This window comes from Megascapheus bottae, chromosome 5 (genome assembly GCF_031878675.1).
Source record: "Megascapheus bottae isolate mThoBot1 chromosome 5, mThoBot2.hap1, whole genome shotgun sequence".
In the NCBI taxonomy this organism is placed as follows: domain Eukaryota; kingdom Metazoa; phylum Chordata; class Mammalia; order Rodentia; family Geomyidae; genus Megascapheus; species Megascapheus bottae.
In genome coordinates, this window is record NC_143513.1 from 74,612,980 (window position 1) to 74,634,726 (window position 21,747).

Sequence of the window (21,747 nt, forward strand, 5' to 3'; positions counted from 1 at the left end):
TGTTGTTTTTATTTTTATTTTTTATTGTAATTAATAAAAGGGTTACATGATATTTTCCAGATAGAAGGTGCATTAATTCATATACATTGATACCCTTTCACATGTCTTGGTACCCATTACCCTCCCCCTCCACCCCCTTCCCTATCAAATTTCAAATAACCAAATACAAATAAATTCAATATATCAGATAACAAAGTGAGATACTGTAACAATATGAGATACCCAAGGGACAGCAAAGGAGATGAGAGATAACATAGTATTAAGAACTTCCTTTAAAAGATAGATGCCGGTAGGCAGGGGCAGCAGGAGTCGGGTGGGAGGAGCAGGCTGTCCTCAGCCAGCCACACTCCCCATCCGAGCCTCCGTTTCCCCCTGAAAGGGAGGAGGCCTGGACCTCAGAAGGCAGCCACTGCCGTCTCGAGAGGTCGAAGTCGCCAGGACTCAAGCTTGTGTGCTGAGGAGACTCAGGTGTTGGCCTCAGTTCTTAGGCTAAAACTCGGCAGATTGGCCTATGAAAACTTCTGTTTTGAGACAAAGGAAAGGATCCTGTAGAAAGCAACACCTATTATCCTGGGCTTGGCTGCAAAGAAGAGTCCAGGTGGAAACCCAGCAATCTGAAAAGCAGACTGAAAGGTGACACAGAAGCTGAAGATGGGTGGTGGAGAGAAGGTAGGACATTCCAGACCCTCCATCTAGAAATGTTAGTAAGAACCAACCACAGCTCAACAGACAGAAGACCAAGAATCAGGATTCCCAGATGAAGACTGTTCATATGAAAAAAGAAAGAGGACAGGATTATAACTCTCCCGCAGCTGCAGCAAGCCATGCAAAATGGGGGGAAGACCAAAAACGTCTCAAATAATCCAGGTTGGAACTCTGACTTAACGAGTCCTAGCTTACTTTTTAAATCTCAAACTAACCAGAACTGTGCTGGGGCCAAATTCAGTGTGACACCATCTCCAAGTGTTCTCCCAAAGCCACCCAGCCACTGGGTTCCTGTGTCCTTGAATCCTTCAGATAAGGAAACAATGACTTTTCAACTGAAAACCTTACTTAAAGTACAGGTGAAGATTACTGTTTAAATTTAGCCACAATTGTAAATGGTGCTTGACCTGTCTCACATTTCATTAGAGAATGAATCTATTTGTGCAAAACTGTTAATGATGTAAAAGTATAGGCTATATCATGTTTTTATGTGCACTGTGTAATAGTACCAGTGAAACTTCAGATAACTAAATGATTGTACTTGGGAGTAAGCGTTCTCAACTGAGTAACTTTTTAAGTTAGACCACTGAAGTTTAGATATGGGAGGAATGTTAAAGAAATTATTCATCTTTCTATTGGGAGAGATAGCAATTTAAGTTGTGTAGGTCAGGTTTACTTGTAAAGATGTACAAAGATTGAAGACATTTGAAAGCTTAATGCCAATAGCTTAACGCACTGCCATGTGAATTTTCCTTAATAGTAGCAACATTTTACTGAATTGTACAGCAGTAAATGTATACTGATACTTGGGGTTTATTAGAATGAGCACAGTAGACCCCAGTAGTCTGATTTCTTAAATATAGTAGATAGGTGTATGCCAATAGATGCACCAGGTTTGTTTGTTTTTTTAATTGTCTGTCCTGGGCCTTTAACTCAGGGCTAGTGCTCTACCATTTGAGCCACAGCTCTGCTTCTGGCTTTTTTGGTGGTTGATAGGAGATAGTCATGGGTTTTCCTGCCTAGGCTGGCTTTGAAATGAGATTGTAAAATCCTAAACCTCCTGAGTAGTTGGGATTACAGGTGTGAGCCACCAGCTTCAAGCCACATAGTAGTTTTGAAGAACATGTTTATGTTTATATCATAGCACTGTACATGCTATTCTCACAGTGACCTGGCCTCACATCCCTGCAAAGCTAGATTAGTAGGGAATTATATAATGTGAAAATTTTAAGTACTGAGGGAAGAAAGAGCCATGTAAATACATGTAATAAGCCTGTAGCATATGTCAACTTTTCTTGGCTTTTATCCTACAAAATACTTATTTTTAGTATGAATTTACAGACTGTAAGATCATGGACTGTTTTTATGCTATGGCCTAATTTTAAAGGTCCCTGTGTTTTTAGTTTGCCCTTGTGCTAAGTGCTGTGTATTCAAAATTGATTTGGTTGTATACTACAAAGTAAACCCTAGTGTAATTATATTATACTGAAGTTTTAAGCTGCTAAACACTTCTATTTTTGAGAGATGTAAAATGCAGTACAGGATCCTCCCACCTCAATTTTAAACCCAAAGATTCATTTTGGCTTTCACCAATTCTTGTACCTGATCCTAGTGACTTTCAATACATAAATATTTTTTTTCAATCAGGACTAGGTATAACAAAGGGGTGGGAATAAGAGGCTAATGTAAAAGATGAAACCCAATAATGTGTTTTTACCACTTATGTGGGCCAATTTACAAGACAATGTTTTTTCTTGCCAGTTCTGGAGCTTGAACTCGGGCCTGGGCACTGTCCTTGGACACTTTTTGCTCAAGGCTAGCATTCTACCACTTGAGCCACAGCACCAGTTCTGGGTTTTCCTGTGTATGTGGTACAGAAGAATTGAACCCAGGGCTTCATGCATGCTAGGCAAACTTTCTACCACACTAGTCCACACTCCTGGCCCAAATGTCCTGTTTTTCTAATTTGACTTTTTTTGGGGGGTTGGGGGGAGGAAAGGCAGTCTTGGGGCTTGAACTCAGGATATGGGTGCTGTGCCTGAGCTGCTTTTGCTTAAGTCTAGCACTCTTACCACTTGAGCCACAGCTCCACTTCTGGCTTTTTTTTTTTTTTTTGGTGCTTAGAAATGAAAATGTTATAGATTTTCTTGCCTAGGCTGGCTTTGAACTGCCATCCTCAGATCTCAGCCTCCCAAGTAATTAGGACTACAGGTGTGAACCACCAGTGCCTGGCTAATTTGATACTTTGATAAAGCAAAACACCTAAGTTGTGTATTTTCTCCAGATAAATACTGGATACCCTAACGGAATAGTTCATATAGTACTTAACATACATGTGAATTCAAAACATGAAATAAAGCTTTTAAATCCCCTCAAAAAAAAAGATAGATGCCACTTGTCTTTTACTCATTCTTCCTCTCCTCTACTCTGCTGCCAAGAAGATGAAGGATGGATGACTGGATGGATGATAAGTTCCATATTCAATTGTAAGTTCAGTCACCCCTTAGATCTAGTGATGTGGCAAGATTGTCCCTTGTTCTGGGAATGACCCCCACCCCTTGCCCAGGGCCCATGTTCTAGGAATCAAAAACACATGTTCCCAGAACTAACCCGGACTTGAACCCCAGGTGGCAACAGCCCAATGCTCAGTGGTTAGACACCTGAGCTCTGACCAATCCTGAAGCGACCAGTGGTTCGAAGTTACCAAACATGGAACTCCCCTAAAACTTGTTTGTATAAAAGCTGTGTAAAGCCTTTGTCTGGTGCCCCTTAGCATTGCCCGCTACGAGGTCTGAGTTCGAACTCGTTATAAACGACCCTTGCCTCTTTGCTTTGACCTCAGCCTCCAGTGGTTCTTTTGGGGTCCTAGGAATTTGGATACAACATTTGGTGCATTGGCCGGAAACCCCCAAGCCCACCCAGATGCCTAGTGAATGGGTCAAGGAAAAACCATGGTAAATAGGCCGGCTTCGTTTGTCTCTGGGTATTGTTTGTTCATCTGTTAATCTAGGTTGCCTGCAGGTTCTGCATCTGGGCCGATGAAGAGTCCTGGTGGACACGCTATAGGACTGTCGGTGGGGCCGGTGGGAGACATCCCCCGGACCCCATCTTGGGCTATCTGTATTAAGGAATGATAGACCATCTGGTCAGGCAGGACTTAGCCTGACGCGCGCTTGTGGTCTGTGTTTGTGTCTGCTCCACGTATTTCTGTTTGTAACAGTTTCACTTCTAGATTTCAATGACGCTGGAATAAAAAGAAGGACCAGTCCCGTTCCTGCCTGAGGACTTGGATATTCTGCCCCCACCCCCACCCCCGCCAGATTTGCAGGTTGCTGGTCAATCCTGCACTGTCATCTCCAACCCGAGATGACGGCGAGTCTGTCTCTCTTTTGATTTGGGCATTTCCCTCTGAGATGGGTCAAACACATACTACTCAGCTTACTCGCCAATGACAAATTTTAAGGATGTTAGAGGCAGGGGTTTTGAGTGTGGAAGTCAAGAAAGGCAAACTAATTACCCTTTGTAATTCGGAGTGGCCGACTTTTGATGTTGGATGGCCCCCAAAGGGTACTTTCAGCCTCCCCATAATACAGGAGGTAAGGGAAAAGATCTTTTTACCAGATTCCTTACATTCCTGTTTGGCAGAACCTGGTAGAGGATCCCCTGTCTGTTTATCTCCCTTTCTTCCCCCACCAGGAACCAGTCATATCTTGGCCCTGCACCAGGCTGATGCCCCCTGACCACCCAAGCCCTCAGCTCCCCTTTACCCGGTCCTGGCCGACAGCACAGACCCCCTTCTCCTTGAACTCCCCCCATACCTTCCTCCTCCTTTCAATCCACAACTTCCTTCAATGTCAGCAGGAGGAGCAGAGGCGCCTTCCCCGGATGAGGGGGAGACCCAGAGGCAGGTCGCAGGGATGTACCCAACAAGGGGTGAGCCAGCGCTTTCCAGATTCCACAGTGGCCCTCCCACTGCATGAAATAGGTTTTCCAGATGACACTGGGAACCCTAGGTTCCAGTATTGGCCTTTCTCCACCAGTGACCTCTACAACCAGAAAACCCAGAATGCCCGTTTTTCTGATAACCCGAAAGATCTGATCTCCCTTCTAGACAGTGTTATATACACTCATAACCCACTCATAACCCACCTGGGATGATTGTCAGCAGCTCCTCCGAATCCTGTTCACCACGGAGGAGAGGGAAAGGATCCAAGTGGAGGCCAGGAAACTGGTCCCTGGTGACGGGATGGGCAGCCCACTGTTAATCCAGATTTGATTAATGATACTTTTCCCTTAACTAGACCTCCCCAGGATAAATGGGACTACAACAGGGCAGAAGGTAGGGGAGGCTATGGTGTATCGCCAGACTCTAATGGCGGGTCTCCGGGCTGCTGCTTGCAAGCCCACTTTTTGGCTAAGGTGTATTCAGTTCTTCAAGGTAAAGCAGAAACTCCCTCTGGGTATTTAAAGAGACTAATGGAAGCCTTTAGACAGTTCACCCCAAAGGACCCCGAGGCCCCTGAGAATCAGGCAGCTGTGGTCATGTCCTTTGTTAACCAGGCGGCTCCGGATATTAAAAGGAAGCTACAGAAATTAGAGGACCTAGAAGGAAAAAGTATCCAAGATTTACTTAGGATTGCTCAGAGAGTTTTTAGTAATAGGGATGTCCCAGAGGAGAAACAGCTGAGAGCAACAGAGAGAATGACTAAAGTACTGGCTGCCATAGTTCAACAAGGAAGACCACCACAAAGAGGTTCACATGGCCCACAACCTTCAAGACCCCCAGGTCGAAATTTGAGCAAAGATCAATGTGCCTACTGTAAAGAGTCTGGTCACTGGGCTAGGGAATGCCCGAAAAAGAAAAAGAACAGGTCGGACCAGTGGCAATGGAAACCTTCTGTGTTAGTCACTCATGATGCAGAGGACTAGGGGAGATGGGGTTCGGATCCCCTCCCCGAACCTAGGGTAACTTTGCAGGTGGAGGGGACTCCTGTTCAGTTTTTAGTGGACACAGGAACTCAGTATTCAGTTCTTACTAAGCCCAGGGAAAACTCTCCACAGCCACATCGTGGGTGCAGGGGGCTATAGGAATAAAGAAATACCCCTGGACAACTCAAAGGACGGTGGACCTGGGAGCTGGTAAGGTGTCACATCCCTTCCTGGTCATTCCTGAAAGCCTCCAGCCCTTATTGGGGAGAGATTTATTAACCAAGTTAGGGGTTCAGATTTACTTCTTGCCAGGCGGACCCAAGGTGACAAACTCCCAGGGCGGACCACTGTCAATACTGACCTTAGCACTAGAAGATGAGTATCGCCTTCATCAGCAACAGAACCCCCCCCCCCCCGATCCGGGAATCGATGTCTGGCTTAAACAGTTTCCAGAAGCATGGGTGGAAACTGGAGGGATGGGATTAGCTAAGCACCAGCCTGCACTCTACATAGAAACAAAACCTGGGGCCGACAGTACCCTATGTCCCTGGAGGCTCAGGTGGGAATAACCCCTGACATTGGCCACCTCCTAGAGCAGGGAGTGCTACAACCCTGTCAATCAGCCTGGAACACTCCATTACTACCGGTATGCAAACCTCACACCGGAGAATACTGGCCGGTACAGGACTTAAGAGAGGTTAACAAGCGGGTTATGGACATACACCCAACTGTGCCTAATCCTTATAACCTCCTGAGTACTCTTGACCCTGAAAAACAGTGGTATACGGTCCTGGATTTAAAAGATGCCTACTTCAGTTTGCCTTTGGCCCCTAAAAGCCAAGAACTTTTCGCATTCAAGTGGACCGACCCAGAGAAGGGCATTAATGGGCAACTGACCTGGACCTGACTGCCACAAGGATTTAAAAACTCACCCACACTGTTTGACAAGGCCCTCCATGAGGATCTAAGTGAGTACAGACAAAAACACCCCAACTTGGTCCTCCTGCAGTACGTCAATGATCTTCTAATACTGGCACAGACTCTCAAAGGGTGCAACCAAGGGATGGAGGACCTCCTACAGACTTTAGGAAAGCTGGGCTACCGAGCCTTGGCTAAGAAAGCACAGATCTGCAAGACTGAGGTAACCTATTTAGGGTACCTACTGAGAGTGGGGCAAAGGTGGCTAACTGCTGCCCGCAAAGAGACAGTGCTCCACATCCCTAGACTGCAATCACAATGACAGGTGCAGGAATTTTGGGGGACAGCAGGTTTCTGCCAGCTGTGGATTCCTGGGTTTGCGGAACTGGCCAAGCCCCTGTACTTGGCCACTAAGGATCAGCAACCCTTTTGCTGGACAGAGGAAGCTGAACAGGCTTTCCAACAAATGAAAGACAGCTTTACTATCTGCCCCAGCCTTGGGACTCCTGGATGTTTCCAAACCCTTCCAGTTATTTGTGGATGAGAGTAAAGGAGTTCTGACTCAACACCTGGGTCCCTGGAGATGACCCATTGCTTAAAAATCTTGACTCCGTGGCTGCCAGATGGTCTCCCTACCTCTGAATGATTGCGGCCACGGCACTGATGGTAAAGGATGCAAATAAGTTGACCCTGGGGCAGGAGTTACAGGTCACAACACCTCACGCTATAGAGGGCATTCTTAAACAGCCCCCAGACCGATGGCTCAGTAACTCCTGACTCACCCATTATCAGGGACTATTGTTAAACCCTCTCAAGATTCTCTTCCAGCCTCCAACTGCCCTTAACACGGCCTCGCTACTGCCTGATCCAGACCTGGAAGCCCCACTCCATGACTGTGCCGAGGTCTTGGCCCAAGTGCACAGAGTAAGTGAGGATTTGCAAGATGAGCCTCTGCCAGATGTGGAGATTGTCTGGTTCATCGATCGAAGCAGCTTATGCACCAAGGCCAGAGGTATGCGGGGGCTGCAATAGTTTCAGAGACTAAAGTAATCTGGGCTGAGTCCCGGCCTGCAGGAATGTCAGCACAAAGAGCGGAACTGGTCGCTTTAACCCAAGCTCTAAGACTAATTAAGGATAAAAAACTGACAGTTTATACTGATAGTATGTCTTTGCCATTGCCCACATACATGGGGCAATATACAGAGAGAGGGGCTTCCTCACAGCAGGAAAGACTATCAAAAATAAGGAGGAAATATTGGCACTCCTGGATGCTCTTTGGGAACCAAAGAAACTGGCAATAGTCCATTACCCAGGACACCAGAAACCTGTAGATCTTGTGTCCAGGGGCAATCATCTGGCTGACCAGTCTGCCCAGGAGGTGGCCTTATCTCCAGCCCCAGCTCTAGCCCTCCAGCTCCCAGACCCAGGACCCAGAGCCTTACCACCGATCCTAGGGTACACAGAGGAAGACTTGCAATGGATTGAGAAACTACCTATGGCATAGCTCCTTCATGGATGGTGGAAAGATTCCAGGAGTCACATAGTACTCCTGGAAAAATTAGGGACAAAGGTGCTACAAAAAATTCACCTTAGTACTCATCTGGGAGCCAGAAAAATGCAAGATTTATTAAGACAAACCGGACTATGAATTAAGGAGGCAGCCGTCAAAATCGATCGGATTATCTCAGGTTGCAGAGTATGTCAGCTAAACAATGCAGGGAGAAATCAGCAAAATCCAGGGGCAGGGCAGCAAGGGGACAAGCCAGGAGCCTATTGGGAGGTTGATTTTACTGAAATAAGACCAGGGAAGTATGGATATAAGTATTTGCTAGTTTTTGTAGATACTTTCTCAGGATGGGTCGAGGCCTTCCCCCCAAAAGGGGAAACTGCACAGATAGTGGTCAAGAAGATACTTGAGGACATCTTACCCAGGTATCCAGTAATGATAGGTTCGGACAATGGACCTGCATTTGTCTCGAAGGTAAGTCAAGGGTTGGCTTCCATACTTGGGGCAGATTGGGGTCTCTAGGCACAATGTAATTTCCAAAGTTCAGGATAGGTAGAGAGAATGAATAGAACGTTAAAAGAGACACGAACTAAATTGACCATGGAGACTGGTGCAAACTGGGTAGCTCTTCTCCCCTATGTTCTGTTCAGGGTTCGAAACTCCCCTTTTAAACTAGGACTTACCCCTTATGAAATAATGTTTGGTAAACTACCTCCTATAATACCCAATCTTAAGGAAAATCTTGTTTAAAAAAAGAAGAGGATGGTTATTTTGAACTTTTGTTTTCACTCCAAGCCCTGCAAAGGGCTCACCAAGAAGTCTAGCCCAAGCTGAGGGACCTGTACAAGACAGAACCACCTCTGCTGCCTCATGGCTATAGACCGGGTGATTGGGTACTCATGAAAAGCCACCAGCAAGAAAATCTGGAGCCACGATGGAAAGGACCCTTCCAGGTCATCTTGACAACACCCACAGCCCTCAAGGTAGATGGAGTAGCTTCTTGGATCCATTATACCCACGCCAAGCCAGTGGACCCGTTTCCAGACCTCATAGAATCCTCAGCCAAAACAACTTGGAAGATCGATCGGACCAAAAGCAGCCCACTAAAAATTAAGTTGTGCCGCCAAAACCAATAACCGTTCCTAGTGCAGGTAGTAACAACAGGTATGAGCAGTGTCTGGACAGGGACTCTGTGTGGGCAAATACTCACAGTTGTGCATTTCCATCCACCTAATCGTGTTGAAACAGGAAAGGGAGCAAAGTGAAGGATGCTTTGAGTCATGGTTTAATTTTTTCCCCTTGAATAACAACCCTGTTTTCTGCCTTAGCTGGACCCTTAGGCCCTTGTGTGGTTAATAAGTTAGTTACTTTTGTTAAGGACAGGATTCATACTGTCCAGCTTATGGTATTAATGTAAAGATAGATCCAATATTGGCACTAAAAGTATCATGGGAAAGAGGGGAATGATGTGCCAAGATTTTCCCATGTTCTGGGAATGACCCCCAACCCTTACCCAGGGCCCATGTTCTAGGAATCAAAAACACATGTTCCCAGAACTAACCCGGACTTGAACCCCAGGTGGCAACAGCCCAATGCCCAGCAGTTAACACCTGAGCTCTGACCAATCCTGAAGCGACCAGTGGTTCAAAGTTACCAAATAGCCAATCAGGTGATTGTAACTATGGAATTCCCCTTAAACTTGTTTGTATAAAAGCTGTGTAAAACCTTTGTTCGGTGCCTCTTAGCGTTGCTGGCTACGGGTACACAGAGATCCGAGTTCGAACTCATGATAAACGACCCTTGCCTCTTTGCTTTGACCTCGACCTCTGGTGGTTCTTTCGGGGTCTTAGGAATTCTACTAGTAAGGCAGGTACAACACTAGTAAGGCAGGAAGTTGCCTTTGTCACTGAGGATTTTGTATAGAGATGCCATTTTAACCTTGTATTGTCTTCTTTTAGATTTCTATGTTCAAAAAAATAGAATCTTGGATATTGTTAAGTCAATATTTTTGGAAATATTTCTACTGCTTATAGCTGAACTGAATGATAATCAATAAACAGAGTATATAAAGTAAAAAAGAGGGGCTGGGAATTTGGCCTAGTGGTTAAAGTGCTTGCTTTGCATGCACAAAGATCCGGGTTCGATTCCTTGGTACCACATATGTAGAAAAAAGCTGGAAGTGGTGCTGAGGCTCAACTGGTAGAGCTCTAGCCTTGAGAAAGTCCAAGGATAGTGCTCAGGCCCTGAGCTCAAGCCCAGGACTGGCAAAAAAAAAAAAAAAAAGTAAAAAAGAAGCCAGGTACGGTGACTCATGCCTGTAATCCTAGCTACTCAGGAGGCTGAGATCTGAGGATCATGGTTCAAAGCCATTCCAGGTACTAAAGACTCTTATCTCCAATTAATCACTAGAAAACTAGAAGTGGGGCTATGGCTCTAGGGGTAGGTTTGTAGCCTTGAACTGAAGAGCTCGGGGACAGCATCCAGGCTCAGGGATATAGTGGCAGCCTTGAGCTCAAGAGCTCAGAGGCAATGCCCAGGCCCAGAGTTCAAGCCCGATGACCGAAAAAATAAGTAAAAAAAAATAGTCTCCTGAGTAGCTAAGATTACAGGCGTGAGCCACTGTGCCCAGCTATTCCTAGCATTTTAACCTATAACTATGATCTACTTGATGTGTCTAAGGTCAAAGGGAATATTGAATATAAATTTTCCATGTTCTTCAACAATCATTGCCTTCCTCTTATGATTTATTTAGGTGACATTTAATAGATAAGTTTATTAATTACCCACAGGCACTCATTTTCCCATTTTCTCTCATTACATGGGCAATGTTGCTAGTTGGTTTTTGCTTGGCTGGGCTTTGGATGTTGTTTCCTTAGGAAAGTTTCTAAGGGACCTATTTCAAGAATTTGCACAGATGGGAAGGGCTTCCTGATGTTTTATATGAAAACAATTGAGCAAGAGAGATAACTAATACAGGGGAGTTTTTTTCTTTTATGTCTTCAAACAGTGCTAGAGAAATCTCACTACAGTGTGATGGATTTTTCTAATAGGTAACTTCTGGTTGGGTATAAGTAGATTTTTTTGTTTGTTTTGAGTAAGCTTAATGAAAAGAAGAGAATAAAAGATAAATCAATTTTTTAAATTCCCAAGGCTGGTTCTAAACAGATTTTCTTCTTTTCATAATTTCATTCTAGGAAGGAGTTAGCATTCTTGCTTGAGTAAGTCCAACAAAATTTATCTTAGAGAGGACCCAAATATTAACCCACAGACCTATGGCCACCTAATCTTTGATAAGGAAGCCAAAAAAAATAGAATGGAAGAGAGACAGCCTCTTCAACAAGTGGTGCTGGCAGAACTGGTTAAACACCTGCAGAAAACTAAAGTTGGATCCTTCTTTGTCACCCTGCACCAGGATTAACTCCAAATGGATCAAAGACCTCGAAAAAGCAGGTACACTAAAAACTTTACAAGAAAGAATAGGAGATATATTAGGTCTCTTTGGCACAGGTCGAAACTTTCTTAATAAGGACCCAGAGAAAGTCTGGATAAGTGGGACTGCATTAAACTGCAGAGTTTCTGTATGGCAAAGAGCATAGCAAGCAAATTAACTAGAAAGCCTACAGAGTGGGAGAAGATCTTCACTAACCATACAATGGACAAAGGCCTCATATCTAAAATATATCAACAGCTCAAAAAATTGAATCACTCCAAAACTAATCTCCAAAGAAACAACTATCCCATTAAAACATGGGCCAAAGACTTAAAGAGAGTCTTCTCTGAAGAAATAAGAATGGCCTATAGACACATGAAGAAATGCTCCACATCTCTGGCCATTAGAGAAATGCAAATCAAAACAACTAAGATTCCACCTCACTCCAGTTAGAATGGCCAGGATCAAGAAAACTAATAACAACAGATGCTGGAGGGGATGTGGCCAGGAGGGATCACTACTACACTGTTGGTAGGAGTGCAAACTCGTTCAACCACTATGGAAAGCAGTATGGAGTTCCTCAAAGGACTAAACATAGAGCTCCCCTATGACCCAGCAAGTCCACTACTTGGCATTTATCCATTGGTTCAGAAACAAGGACATACTAAATCCACTAGCACAATGGTGTTCATTGCAGCACTATTTACCATAGCAAAGATATGGAACCAACCCAGATGTCCCTCAGTTGATGAGTGGATCAACAAGATGTGGTATTTATACACAATGGAATTCTATGCTGCCATCAGAAAGAATGACATTGCCCCATTTGTAAGGAAATGGAAAGACTTAGAAAAAATCTTATTAAGTGAAGTAAGCCAGACTCAAAGGAACATAGGCTCAATGGTTTCCCTCATTTGTCCTAATCAGTAGAAACCTTGGGCTCTCCTAGTAGGGATTTACAATAGAACAAAATGATGATACAAAAGGCCATATAGAATGACACTAAATGTAAGGACCTCCAGGATATAGAAACAAAAGCCATATAATGAGTGATTGTTGTTCTTGAAATCAGGCTTCTACCACTTGAACCACAGCTTCATTTTCTGCTTTATACTGCTTAATTAGAGATAAGAATCTCACAGCCTTTTCTTCCTGGGCTGGTTTTGAACATCAGTACTCAGATCTTAGCTTCCTGCATAGCTAGAATTATAGGCATGAGCCAACAACACCTGACTGACTACTCTAAGCATCTTTTAACAGGGCAATCGTTTTTTGTCTTATCAACTCCAAGAAGCCAAGGGAAAATTTCTAGCCTAGGCTGAGCTACATAATAAGCCCTTGATTCAAAAAGAATTCATTTAATTTAAATTAATATACTATTTGGTTAATTAACTGAAATTTCTTAGTCTTCTCACAAATTATCATCCTTCAAACACTACCCCCCTTCCCATTGTTGAAAGGGAATGTAAACTTCCTAAATCTAACCACTTTTTTGAGTTTCATTACTTTAGGAATTCAAATGAACACACATGTATTGATAAAACTGTATTTTTTTCTCCTGTTAACTTGTCTCTTGTTAGTTTAATTCACATGTCATCAGAAAAAGAAAAGGATAAAGTTAAAGATTTTTTCTTCGTGGACAATTTTTTGCTTTTTTTAATTTTCTTTTCTTTCTGGTACAAAGATTGAGCCAAGTACCTCACCCATACCAGGGATGTCCTCTGCTTCTGTGCTACACTCCCAAGCTAACTTTAACAGTAGTTTTATTAACATGAAAATGCTTTGATATCCACAAATTTATCAATATTGTTTTTTATTTTTGCTAAATTTGTCTTGTAAAATTTATTAATGTTTGGTTTTGTTTCTGATTTTTTTTCCCTCGCTTTCCTCTTTTTCCTTTGTCCTTCCTCTGGTTTTTTTTGTTTTTGTTTTTTGTTTTTTGTTTTTTTGCCAGTCCTGGGCTTGAGCTCAGGGCCTGAGCACTGTCCTTGGACTTTCTCAAGGCTAGAGCTCTACCACTTGAACCACAGCACCACTTCTGGCTTTTTTTCTATGTATGTGGTACCGAGGAATCAAACCCGGGTCTTTGTGCATGCTAGACAAGCACTCTACCACTAGGCCAAACTCCCGGCCCTGTTCTTCCTCTTTCTTTTTCCTTTTCTCTTTTTATTAGGTCTGAACTAAAACTTCACAATTGATAAGCACCTGAACCCCTTTTTTCCTTGAGTTGATATTTCAAGTTGAGTATCATACTGATACCCAACTGGACTGCTTTGCACACTTTCCATGTAACTGGAATGTCAGACTCATGCCACTTCACTCAGTTTCCTATTGGTTGAAATGAGATCCTGGCCAGACTTGAATTTGATCCTCTATTTCCCCAAGGAGCTAGGATTACATGTGTGAGTTACAACACTCCCCACATTGGTTTATATATAGGCCTTTCTCTGTCAACTAGAATCTAATCTTGAAGGAAAGACCATAATAAAAGAGAAAGTTGGCCTTCTCTAGATACCAAATCAGCTATCACCTTGATTTATAATAGAATTGAATTGCTGTTGTAAACAAGGTAGGTTGTTTATAAGCAAAAGGCATGTTGAAATTGAAACCTGAATGAACTATTGTTGGGGACCGACTGTGGGGTCAATGACCTTGGACCTGACCTTGGACCTGATCTTGGACCTACACAACTGTATACACAAGGAAGTAACTCTTATCAGGATAACTTTAAGCAATGTCAATCAGTTCTTATCAGGATAACTTTAAGCAATGTCAATCAGTTCTTATCAGGATGACTTTAAGCAATGTTAATCCTTTCTCATTTATCCTATATGTGACTTGTTTACTATTTTGTATGAATGTAGCCTCTGGCAGTTCCCTAGTTTTAAGAAGAGTATTTAAGGTCGGAACTTAAAATAAACAGGACAGTCTTAGGCGGCAGTCTGGAGCTCACAGCCTTCTTGGACTGCTGACTTGGGCTGTAGTCCTCCCGAACTCCATCTGCTTGTCTCTCTTTTAATTTTTCCTAGTCCTTGCCCCTATTTCAGGAATCCCAATCTGCAAACCCTGGTTTGCTGCCAGCTGGCCCTGCAAACTATAACAAATATTTGGCTCAAATGAGAAATTTGAAGAGCAAAAGGACTAGCTTTGCTGTCAAGCTCAATTCTGAATTCTTAGACATATTAGAAGAAGTATATTATAACTGAAATTGCGTGTGCTTGGAATCAAAACAAGAAATACTCTCAGGCTGAATAATTCAGAAACAGATTTATACTGCACATTCAGTAAGACAGAGTGGTCCACAAATGTATGCACTCTCCAGATACACCAATCCTTTGTTTACAGATGCTAATATTCTTAATAAGAGATGGATTCTTATTGTTTGCAGAGAAACATTTTATCTCTGAATTTCCTCTGGCACATATCTGCTATCTTACATCAGACTTAATTTCATTCTCTGAATATCAGGTTGATTTGTTTTTGTTCAGGCTGACAGATATGATTGAAAAACTATTACAGATAATGAGGCCTGGGTAAATAGATCATGGACTCAGGACAAAGTAGAAATGTAGGCACAACAATATTAAGAATTTTAAGCAAGTCACTGGTGACTCATGCCAATAATCTCAGCTTCTCAGGAGGCTGAGATCTGAGAATTCCAGCTCAAAGCCAGACCAGAAATAAAAGTTCATCTGACTCTTATCGCTAATTAACCACCAAAAATCCAGAAGTAGCAGTATAGTTCAAGTGATAGAGAGCCAGCCTTGAGCAAAAAAGCCAAGGGACAGCTATTAGGCCCTGAGTTTAAGCACCAGTACTGCCACCAAGAACAAAACAAAAAAAGTTGTTGCTTCCTGTTCTATTGTATAACCTGTCCATTTTTACCATATATTTGTTATTCAAAATGAACATTCAGCAATCTGCACCATGCTTCACACTCTTCCTTGAAAAACATGTAGGGACCACCTGAAGACTTAAGCTCTATAACATGACTTGAAGATTGTTGACCTCAGAAGTGTCAAGAACTTCTGGAACACTATAAGACAGTGGTGCCAATGAATTCTCCATGGAAAGTCTGCAAGGCTAATTGACCCACCCAGCGTGCTCACGTCCTCTCAGTCTCTCTCTCTCTCTCTCTCTCCCTCTCTCTCTCTCCTGAGATTGATTTCTTTCACCATGGCTACTGCAAAACAACAACCAATTTCCAACTCCCAAAGAATTGACTCTTTCCTAGAGTCCTGTGAGCCTCTCATAGAAACAGCTCTTCCTTGGCTCTCTATGAAAACAAATCTTCTGGCTCCAGATCTGGCATTTCCACTCTCTACTTCTATCTCCTTGGATTGTGTGCCTATGTGCTTTGAATCTTAGTGTACTCTATATTATGGTTTGAATATTAGTGTACTCTAAAACTCATGTTAAAATTTGAGTGCCATTATAATGAAATGCTATTGAGAGGTGGAAAATTGAATCAGGTGTGGCATTGTTTGCTTGTTATTCCAGCACTTGGGAGTCTAAGGCATAAAAATCACCAGTTCACAACCAACTGAGCTATAGAGCAAGACCCTGCCTTGAAAAGGAAAAATAGAAATAATCCGTTAGGAGATTCCCTAATGAATGGGTCAGTGCCATTATCATGATAGTTAAGTTCATTATAAAACAATGATTTCATCCTTCTTTATCCTTTGCTCACTATCTTGCTTCTGCCATGTAATGCCCAAATAAAAACTCCCCCGCCAAGCTGGGCACCCATGGCTTACAATTATAATCCTAACTACTCAGGAGGCTGAGACTTGAGGATCTCAGTTTGAAGTCATCCAGGGCTGGATAATCCATAAGATATTTATCTCTAATTAGCAAAAAGCTGGAAGTAGAGCTATGATACAAGTAGTGAAATGAGCATAAAAGCTAAGGGATAGCACCCAGGCACTGAATTCAAATTCCAGTATTGGCACACACACACACACACACACACACACACACACATACCTCACCAGAAGTTAGCACATTAATATCAGACTTACCAGCCTTCAGATTTGCGAGACAAGAGTTTTCTTTACATTATAAATTACCCAGTCTGGATTGGGAGGATTAACATCATGAAACTGACAATACTGCCAAAAGCTATCTACAGATTCAATGAACTACCCATCAATATTCCAATATTATTCTTCAATGAAATAGAAGCAGAAATCCAAAAATTGATATGGAATAATGAAAGATTCTCAGTAGCAAAAACAATCTTTAGAAGGAAGAACAGTACCGGAGGAATATCAATATCAAACTTCAAACTGTATTATAATAATAAAAACAATTTGGTACTGGCACAAGAAAAGACCTGAGGAACAGTGGAATAGAAATGAAGACCTAGAAATGATCCTACAAATCTATAACCATCTAGTCTTTGAAAAGGGAGTAAAAACCTAGGATGGAAGAAAGACAGCCTCTTCAACAAACAGTACTGGCAGAATTGACTACATATACATGCAGAAAACTGAAATAAGATCATTATATATTACCCTGCATCAGAATCATTTCCAAATGGATCAAAGACCTGGAGGAAAAAGCAGGTACCCTGAAAATACTACAGGAAAGAATAGGGGAAACACTAGGGCACCTTGGCACAGGTCGAAATTTTCTTATTAAAGACTCACAAACACAACAAATCAAAGAAAGGCTAGATAAATGGGATTGCATTAAACTGCAGAGCTTCTGCATGGCAAAGGGCATAGCTACGAATATCAATAGAAAGTCCACAGAATGGGAGAACATCTTTACTAGCTATGCATCTGACAAGGGCCTTTTATCTAAAATATACTCAAAGCTGTAAAAATTAAATCCTACAAAAACAAATCCTCAAAGAAACAACCACCTCATTAACAAGTGAGCTAAAGACATCTCTGAAGAGGAAATAAGAATGGCCAATAGACACATGAAGAAATGCTCAGGCTGGGTGTTGGTGGCTCAAACCTGTAATCCTAGCTACTCAGGAGGCCAAGATCTGAGGATCACAGTTCAAAGCCGGCCCAGGCAGGAAAGTCCCTTACACTCTAATCTGTAGTTAACCACCAGAAAACTGGAAGTGGCACTGTGGCTTAAAGTGTTAGAGCACTAGCCTTGAGCTGAAGAGTTCAGGGACAGTGCCCGGGCCCAGAATTCAAGCCCCATGACTGAAGAAAAAGAAAGAGAGGAAGGAAGGAAGGAAGAAAGAGGGAGGGAGAGAGAGAGAGAGAGAGAGAGAGAGAGAGAGAGAGAGAGAGAAAGAGAGAGAGAGAGAAGGAAGGAAGGAAGGAAGGAAGGGAAGAAAGAAAGAAAGAAAGAAAGAAAGAAAGAAAGAAAGAAAGAAAGAAAGAAAGAAAGAAAGAAAGAAAAGACAGGCCCAGTGGTTCATGCCTGTAATCCTAGCTACTCAGGAAGCTGAGATCTAAGGATTGTGATTCAAAGCCAGCCTTGACACTGAAGCCCATGAGACTCTTACCTCCAATTAACCACTAGAAAACTGGAAGTGGTGCTATGGCAGGATGATAGCCTTGAGCTGAAGAACTCAGGGACAACGCCCAGGGCCAGGGGTAGGGTGGTATCCTTGAGCTGAAGAGTTTAGGGACAGCGCCCGGGCCCAGAGTTCAAGCCCCACAACTGACAATAAAATGAAGAAAGAAGGAAGGGAGGAAAAAAGAAAGGAAGGAAGGAAAAGAAAGAAAGAAAGAAAGAAAGAAAGAAAGAAAGAAAGAAAGAAAGAAAGAAAGCAAGCAAGCAAGCAAGCTGGGGAAAATGGGAGATAAATATGGGATGGGGTATCAATGTTTAAAAAGTAATGTACAAACTATCTGACAAACGTAACTAACGCCTCTATACATCACCCTGACAATAAAATACAATTGAAAAATAAAGAAAGAGAGAAACAGAGAAAGGGAGAGAGCGAGGGAGAAAGGGAGAGGGAAAGGGAGAGTTAGAGAGAGAGAGAGAGACAGAGAGACAGAGAGAGAGAAAAAGAGAGAGACAGACAGACAGACAGACAGATAGACAGACAGATATGCTCAAAATCTCTGGCCATTAAATAAATGCAAATCAAAACAACAATGAAATTCTACTTCTTCAGTTAGAATGGCCAATATCAAGAAACCCAATAACAACAGATGCTGCAGGGGATGTGGCCAAAAGGGAATGCTACTACACTGTTGGTGGGGATGTAAACTTGTTCAACCACTCTGGAAAGCCTCAAAAGACTAAACCCTATGACACAGAAACCCCACTCCTGGCTATTTATCCAAATGACCATAAACAAGGCCACACTAAGGTTACCAGCACAACCATGTTCATTACAGTACCATAGCTAAGATATGAAACCAACCCAGATGCCCCTCAGTAAATGAATGGATCAATATACTGTGGTATATATACACAATGGAGTTCTATGCTTTCATCAGAAAGAATGACATTGCCCCATTCTTAAGGAAATGGAAAGACCTGGAAAGAATTATATTAAGTAAAGCAAGAAATATACATTGCATGATTTCCCTCATTCGTAATAACTAGAATGTGTCTATGATAGCCTTCGCAGCCCAATCACTAAGTCATAGGACCATATATAATAAATCATATAAAAGTGAACTCCAAGAATTGGAAACAAAAGTTTCTTATTATGTCATGTGTGCCGTTATTTGTGCAGTTTTTTTTTTTTACTTTCTCTTTTTCTTTCTTCCTTTCTTTCTTTTTATTTTTCTTTTTGGCTAGTTGTGGGACTTGAACTCTGGGCCTGGGTGCTGTCCCTGAACTCTTCAGCTCAAAGCTAGTGCTCTACCAGTTGAGCCACAGCTCCACTTCCTGATTTGTGGTGGTTTATTGGAGATAAGAGTCTCACAGACTTTTTGTGCCCAGGCTGGCTTTGAACTGTGATCCTCATATCTCAGCCTCTTGAATAGCTAGGATTACAGGTATGAACCACCCCACCCACTTCTTTTTTTTTTCTTTCTGTTCTAGTTTCCTGTATCCTTTGCCTTGTATATATGTTTAACTGATCAGTGGAAGGGAAAAGGAAGCATGGAAAGAGCAGGACAAAGGATGATGACTCATGCAATAAAGATACTCACTAGGCACTATGCTAGAAGTGAACTTTACAACTTGGAGGGGGAGAGGTGTGGGGAGGGGTGAACAGGAGAAAATGAGGGAATGGGTCCCAGTGTTTAAAAACAAATGTACTCATTACCTTACTTAGGTAACTGTAATCCCCCAGTTCATCATCTTTACAATAACTTTTTAAAAAAATAAATAAATGAATTCCCCAGTCTGAGCCAAGTATGATTAAAAGCACACCCCTGTAGTTGCAGGTACTCACCCCATAGGCTGAGCCAGGATGGTAGAATGTTCCAGGCCAGTTTGGGCTATTCAGCAAATCTTGTCTCAAAAAAGAAAAATTCCAAAAAAAATAAACAAATACAGGGGAAAAACAAGTGCTCTATCATGGCAGCACAATACAGACTTAGACATTAGCTGGCTTAATATATGGGCTACAAATCTATTAATGACTTCCCATGTAGAAGACTACTACCCAACCTGTCATCTAATTAGTCAGCCATAATTTCACAGATGATAGTAGAGGACATGAGATTCTTGTGTCAGAAATGAAGGAATATTTACTGTTACATCAGTAGCTGGAGAAATAACATCACTGCTGGATGCAAGTGGCACATGCCTGTAATCCTAGCTACTGTGGAGGCTGAGTGAGGTCTGAGGACTATGACTCCAAACCAGCCTGGGCAGGAAAGTCTGTGAGACTCTTATTTCCAAGTTAACAACCAAAAAGCCAGAAGTGGTTCTGTGGCTTAAGTGGTAAACCACCAGTCCTGAATAAAAAAGGCAAGGGACAGTGCCCAGTCTCTGAGTTCAAGCCCCAAAACAGGTAAACGCACACACACACACACACACACACACACACACCACAACACACACACACACACACACACACACACACACACACACACACACACACACAAATTTTATTTACCCAGGATAAATGGTTCCGAAATGGCATCCAACTGGGCTGGGTTCTTATTGTTTTGTTTTTGTTTTTCTATTTTTTTTTTGCCAGTCCTGGGCTTGAGCTCAGGGCCTGAGCACTGTCCTTGGACTTTCTCAAGGCTAGAGCTCTACCACTTGAGCCTCAGCACCACTTCCAGGTTTTTTCTATGTATGTGGTACCCGGGTCTTCGTGCATGCTAGGCAAGCACTCTACTACTAGGCCAAACTCCCAGCCCTGTTTTTCTATTTTTATAGCTGAAACATTTGATTTCATCTGTATTCATCTTATTCTATCCTCCTTGTTAGCCATTCTCTTCTCTTGTCCCAATTCCTTCTCTCTCCCCACCTCCCACTCTCCTACTGGCCAACAGCTTTCACTGAAGTTCTTCACCCTGTCTTCATATACATTTCCAATCAAGTTGGAAGTTATTCACCCTCCACTGCCCCACTCACCTTCTCCTCCTAATAATCCCTTAGTTAGATACCACAGGCATATATCATTATGCATATGGTTTTATATAGAGATATTATATATACATAAACATATATGTCTTAAAGTTCAGTTTCCACATATGCATGAAAACATGCAATATTTGTTTTATGAGTTTGGCTTATCTCCTTCAATTAAATGTCTTCCAATTCTATCCACTTTACTGCATGGTTTCATTTTTCTGTATGGGCCTAAATTCTTTCGTTTTTTGCCAATCCTACGGCTTGAACTCAGGGCCTAGGCACCATCTTGCGACACTTTTTGCTCAAGTCTAGTGCTCTGCCACTTGAGCCACAACACTACTTCTGGCTTTTTCTTTGTATGTGGTTCCAAGGAATCAAATCCAGGGCTTCCTGCATGCTAGGCAAACACTCTACCACTAGGCTATGCTCCCAAAAATGGGCCTAAAATTTTATAGATTAAAAAAATAAGAACGTGAAAAGACTTCCCAGATGTTCAAATTACATTGATCCAAGTCAGGTATGATTATATATGGCCACTGTAATGCCAGCAGTCTCTGGAAGCACGAGGATTTTAGTCCCAGGTTATCCTGGAGTAGAGAGAAAGCTTCAGGCCAGCTTCATCCGTATAATGAAGTCCTATCTTGAAGATAAGAAATTTCATTAGTCAATGTGAGCAATATGGGTTGTTGATTGGTTGTCAGTCACATTATACATTCCAGAGATGAGTTTTGATCATCTAGGAATGTCTTTATTTACCAGGGCTATTTGCTATCTTTAAAGCATCAATGAG

General features: G+C 42.4%; 1 pseudogene; it reads left to right on the forward strand.

Moving 5' to 3' along the window:
• The first annotated feature begins 283 nt into the window (after positions 1-283).
• Positions 284-1,162, forward strand: LOC150063634 (proline-rich nuclear receptor coactivator 2-like; annotated as a pseudogene).
• Positions 1,163-21,747: the final 20,585 nt, after the last annotated feature.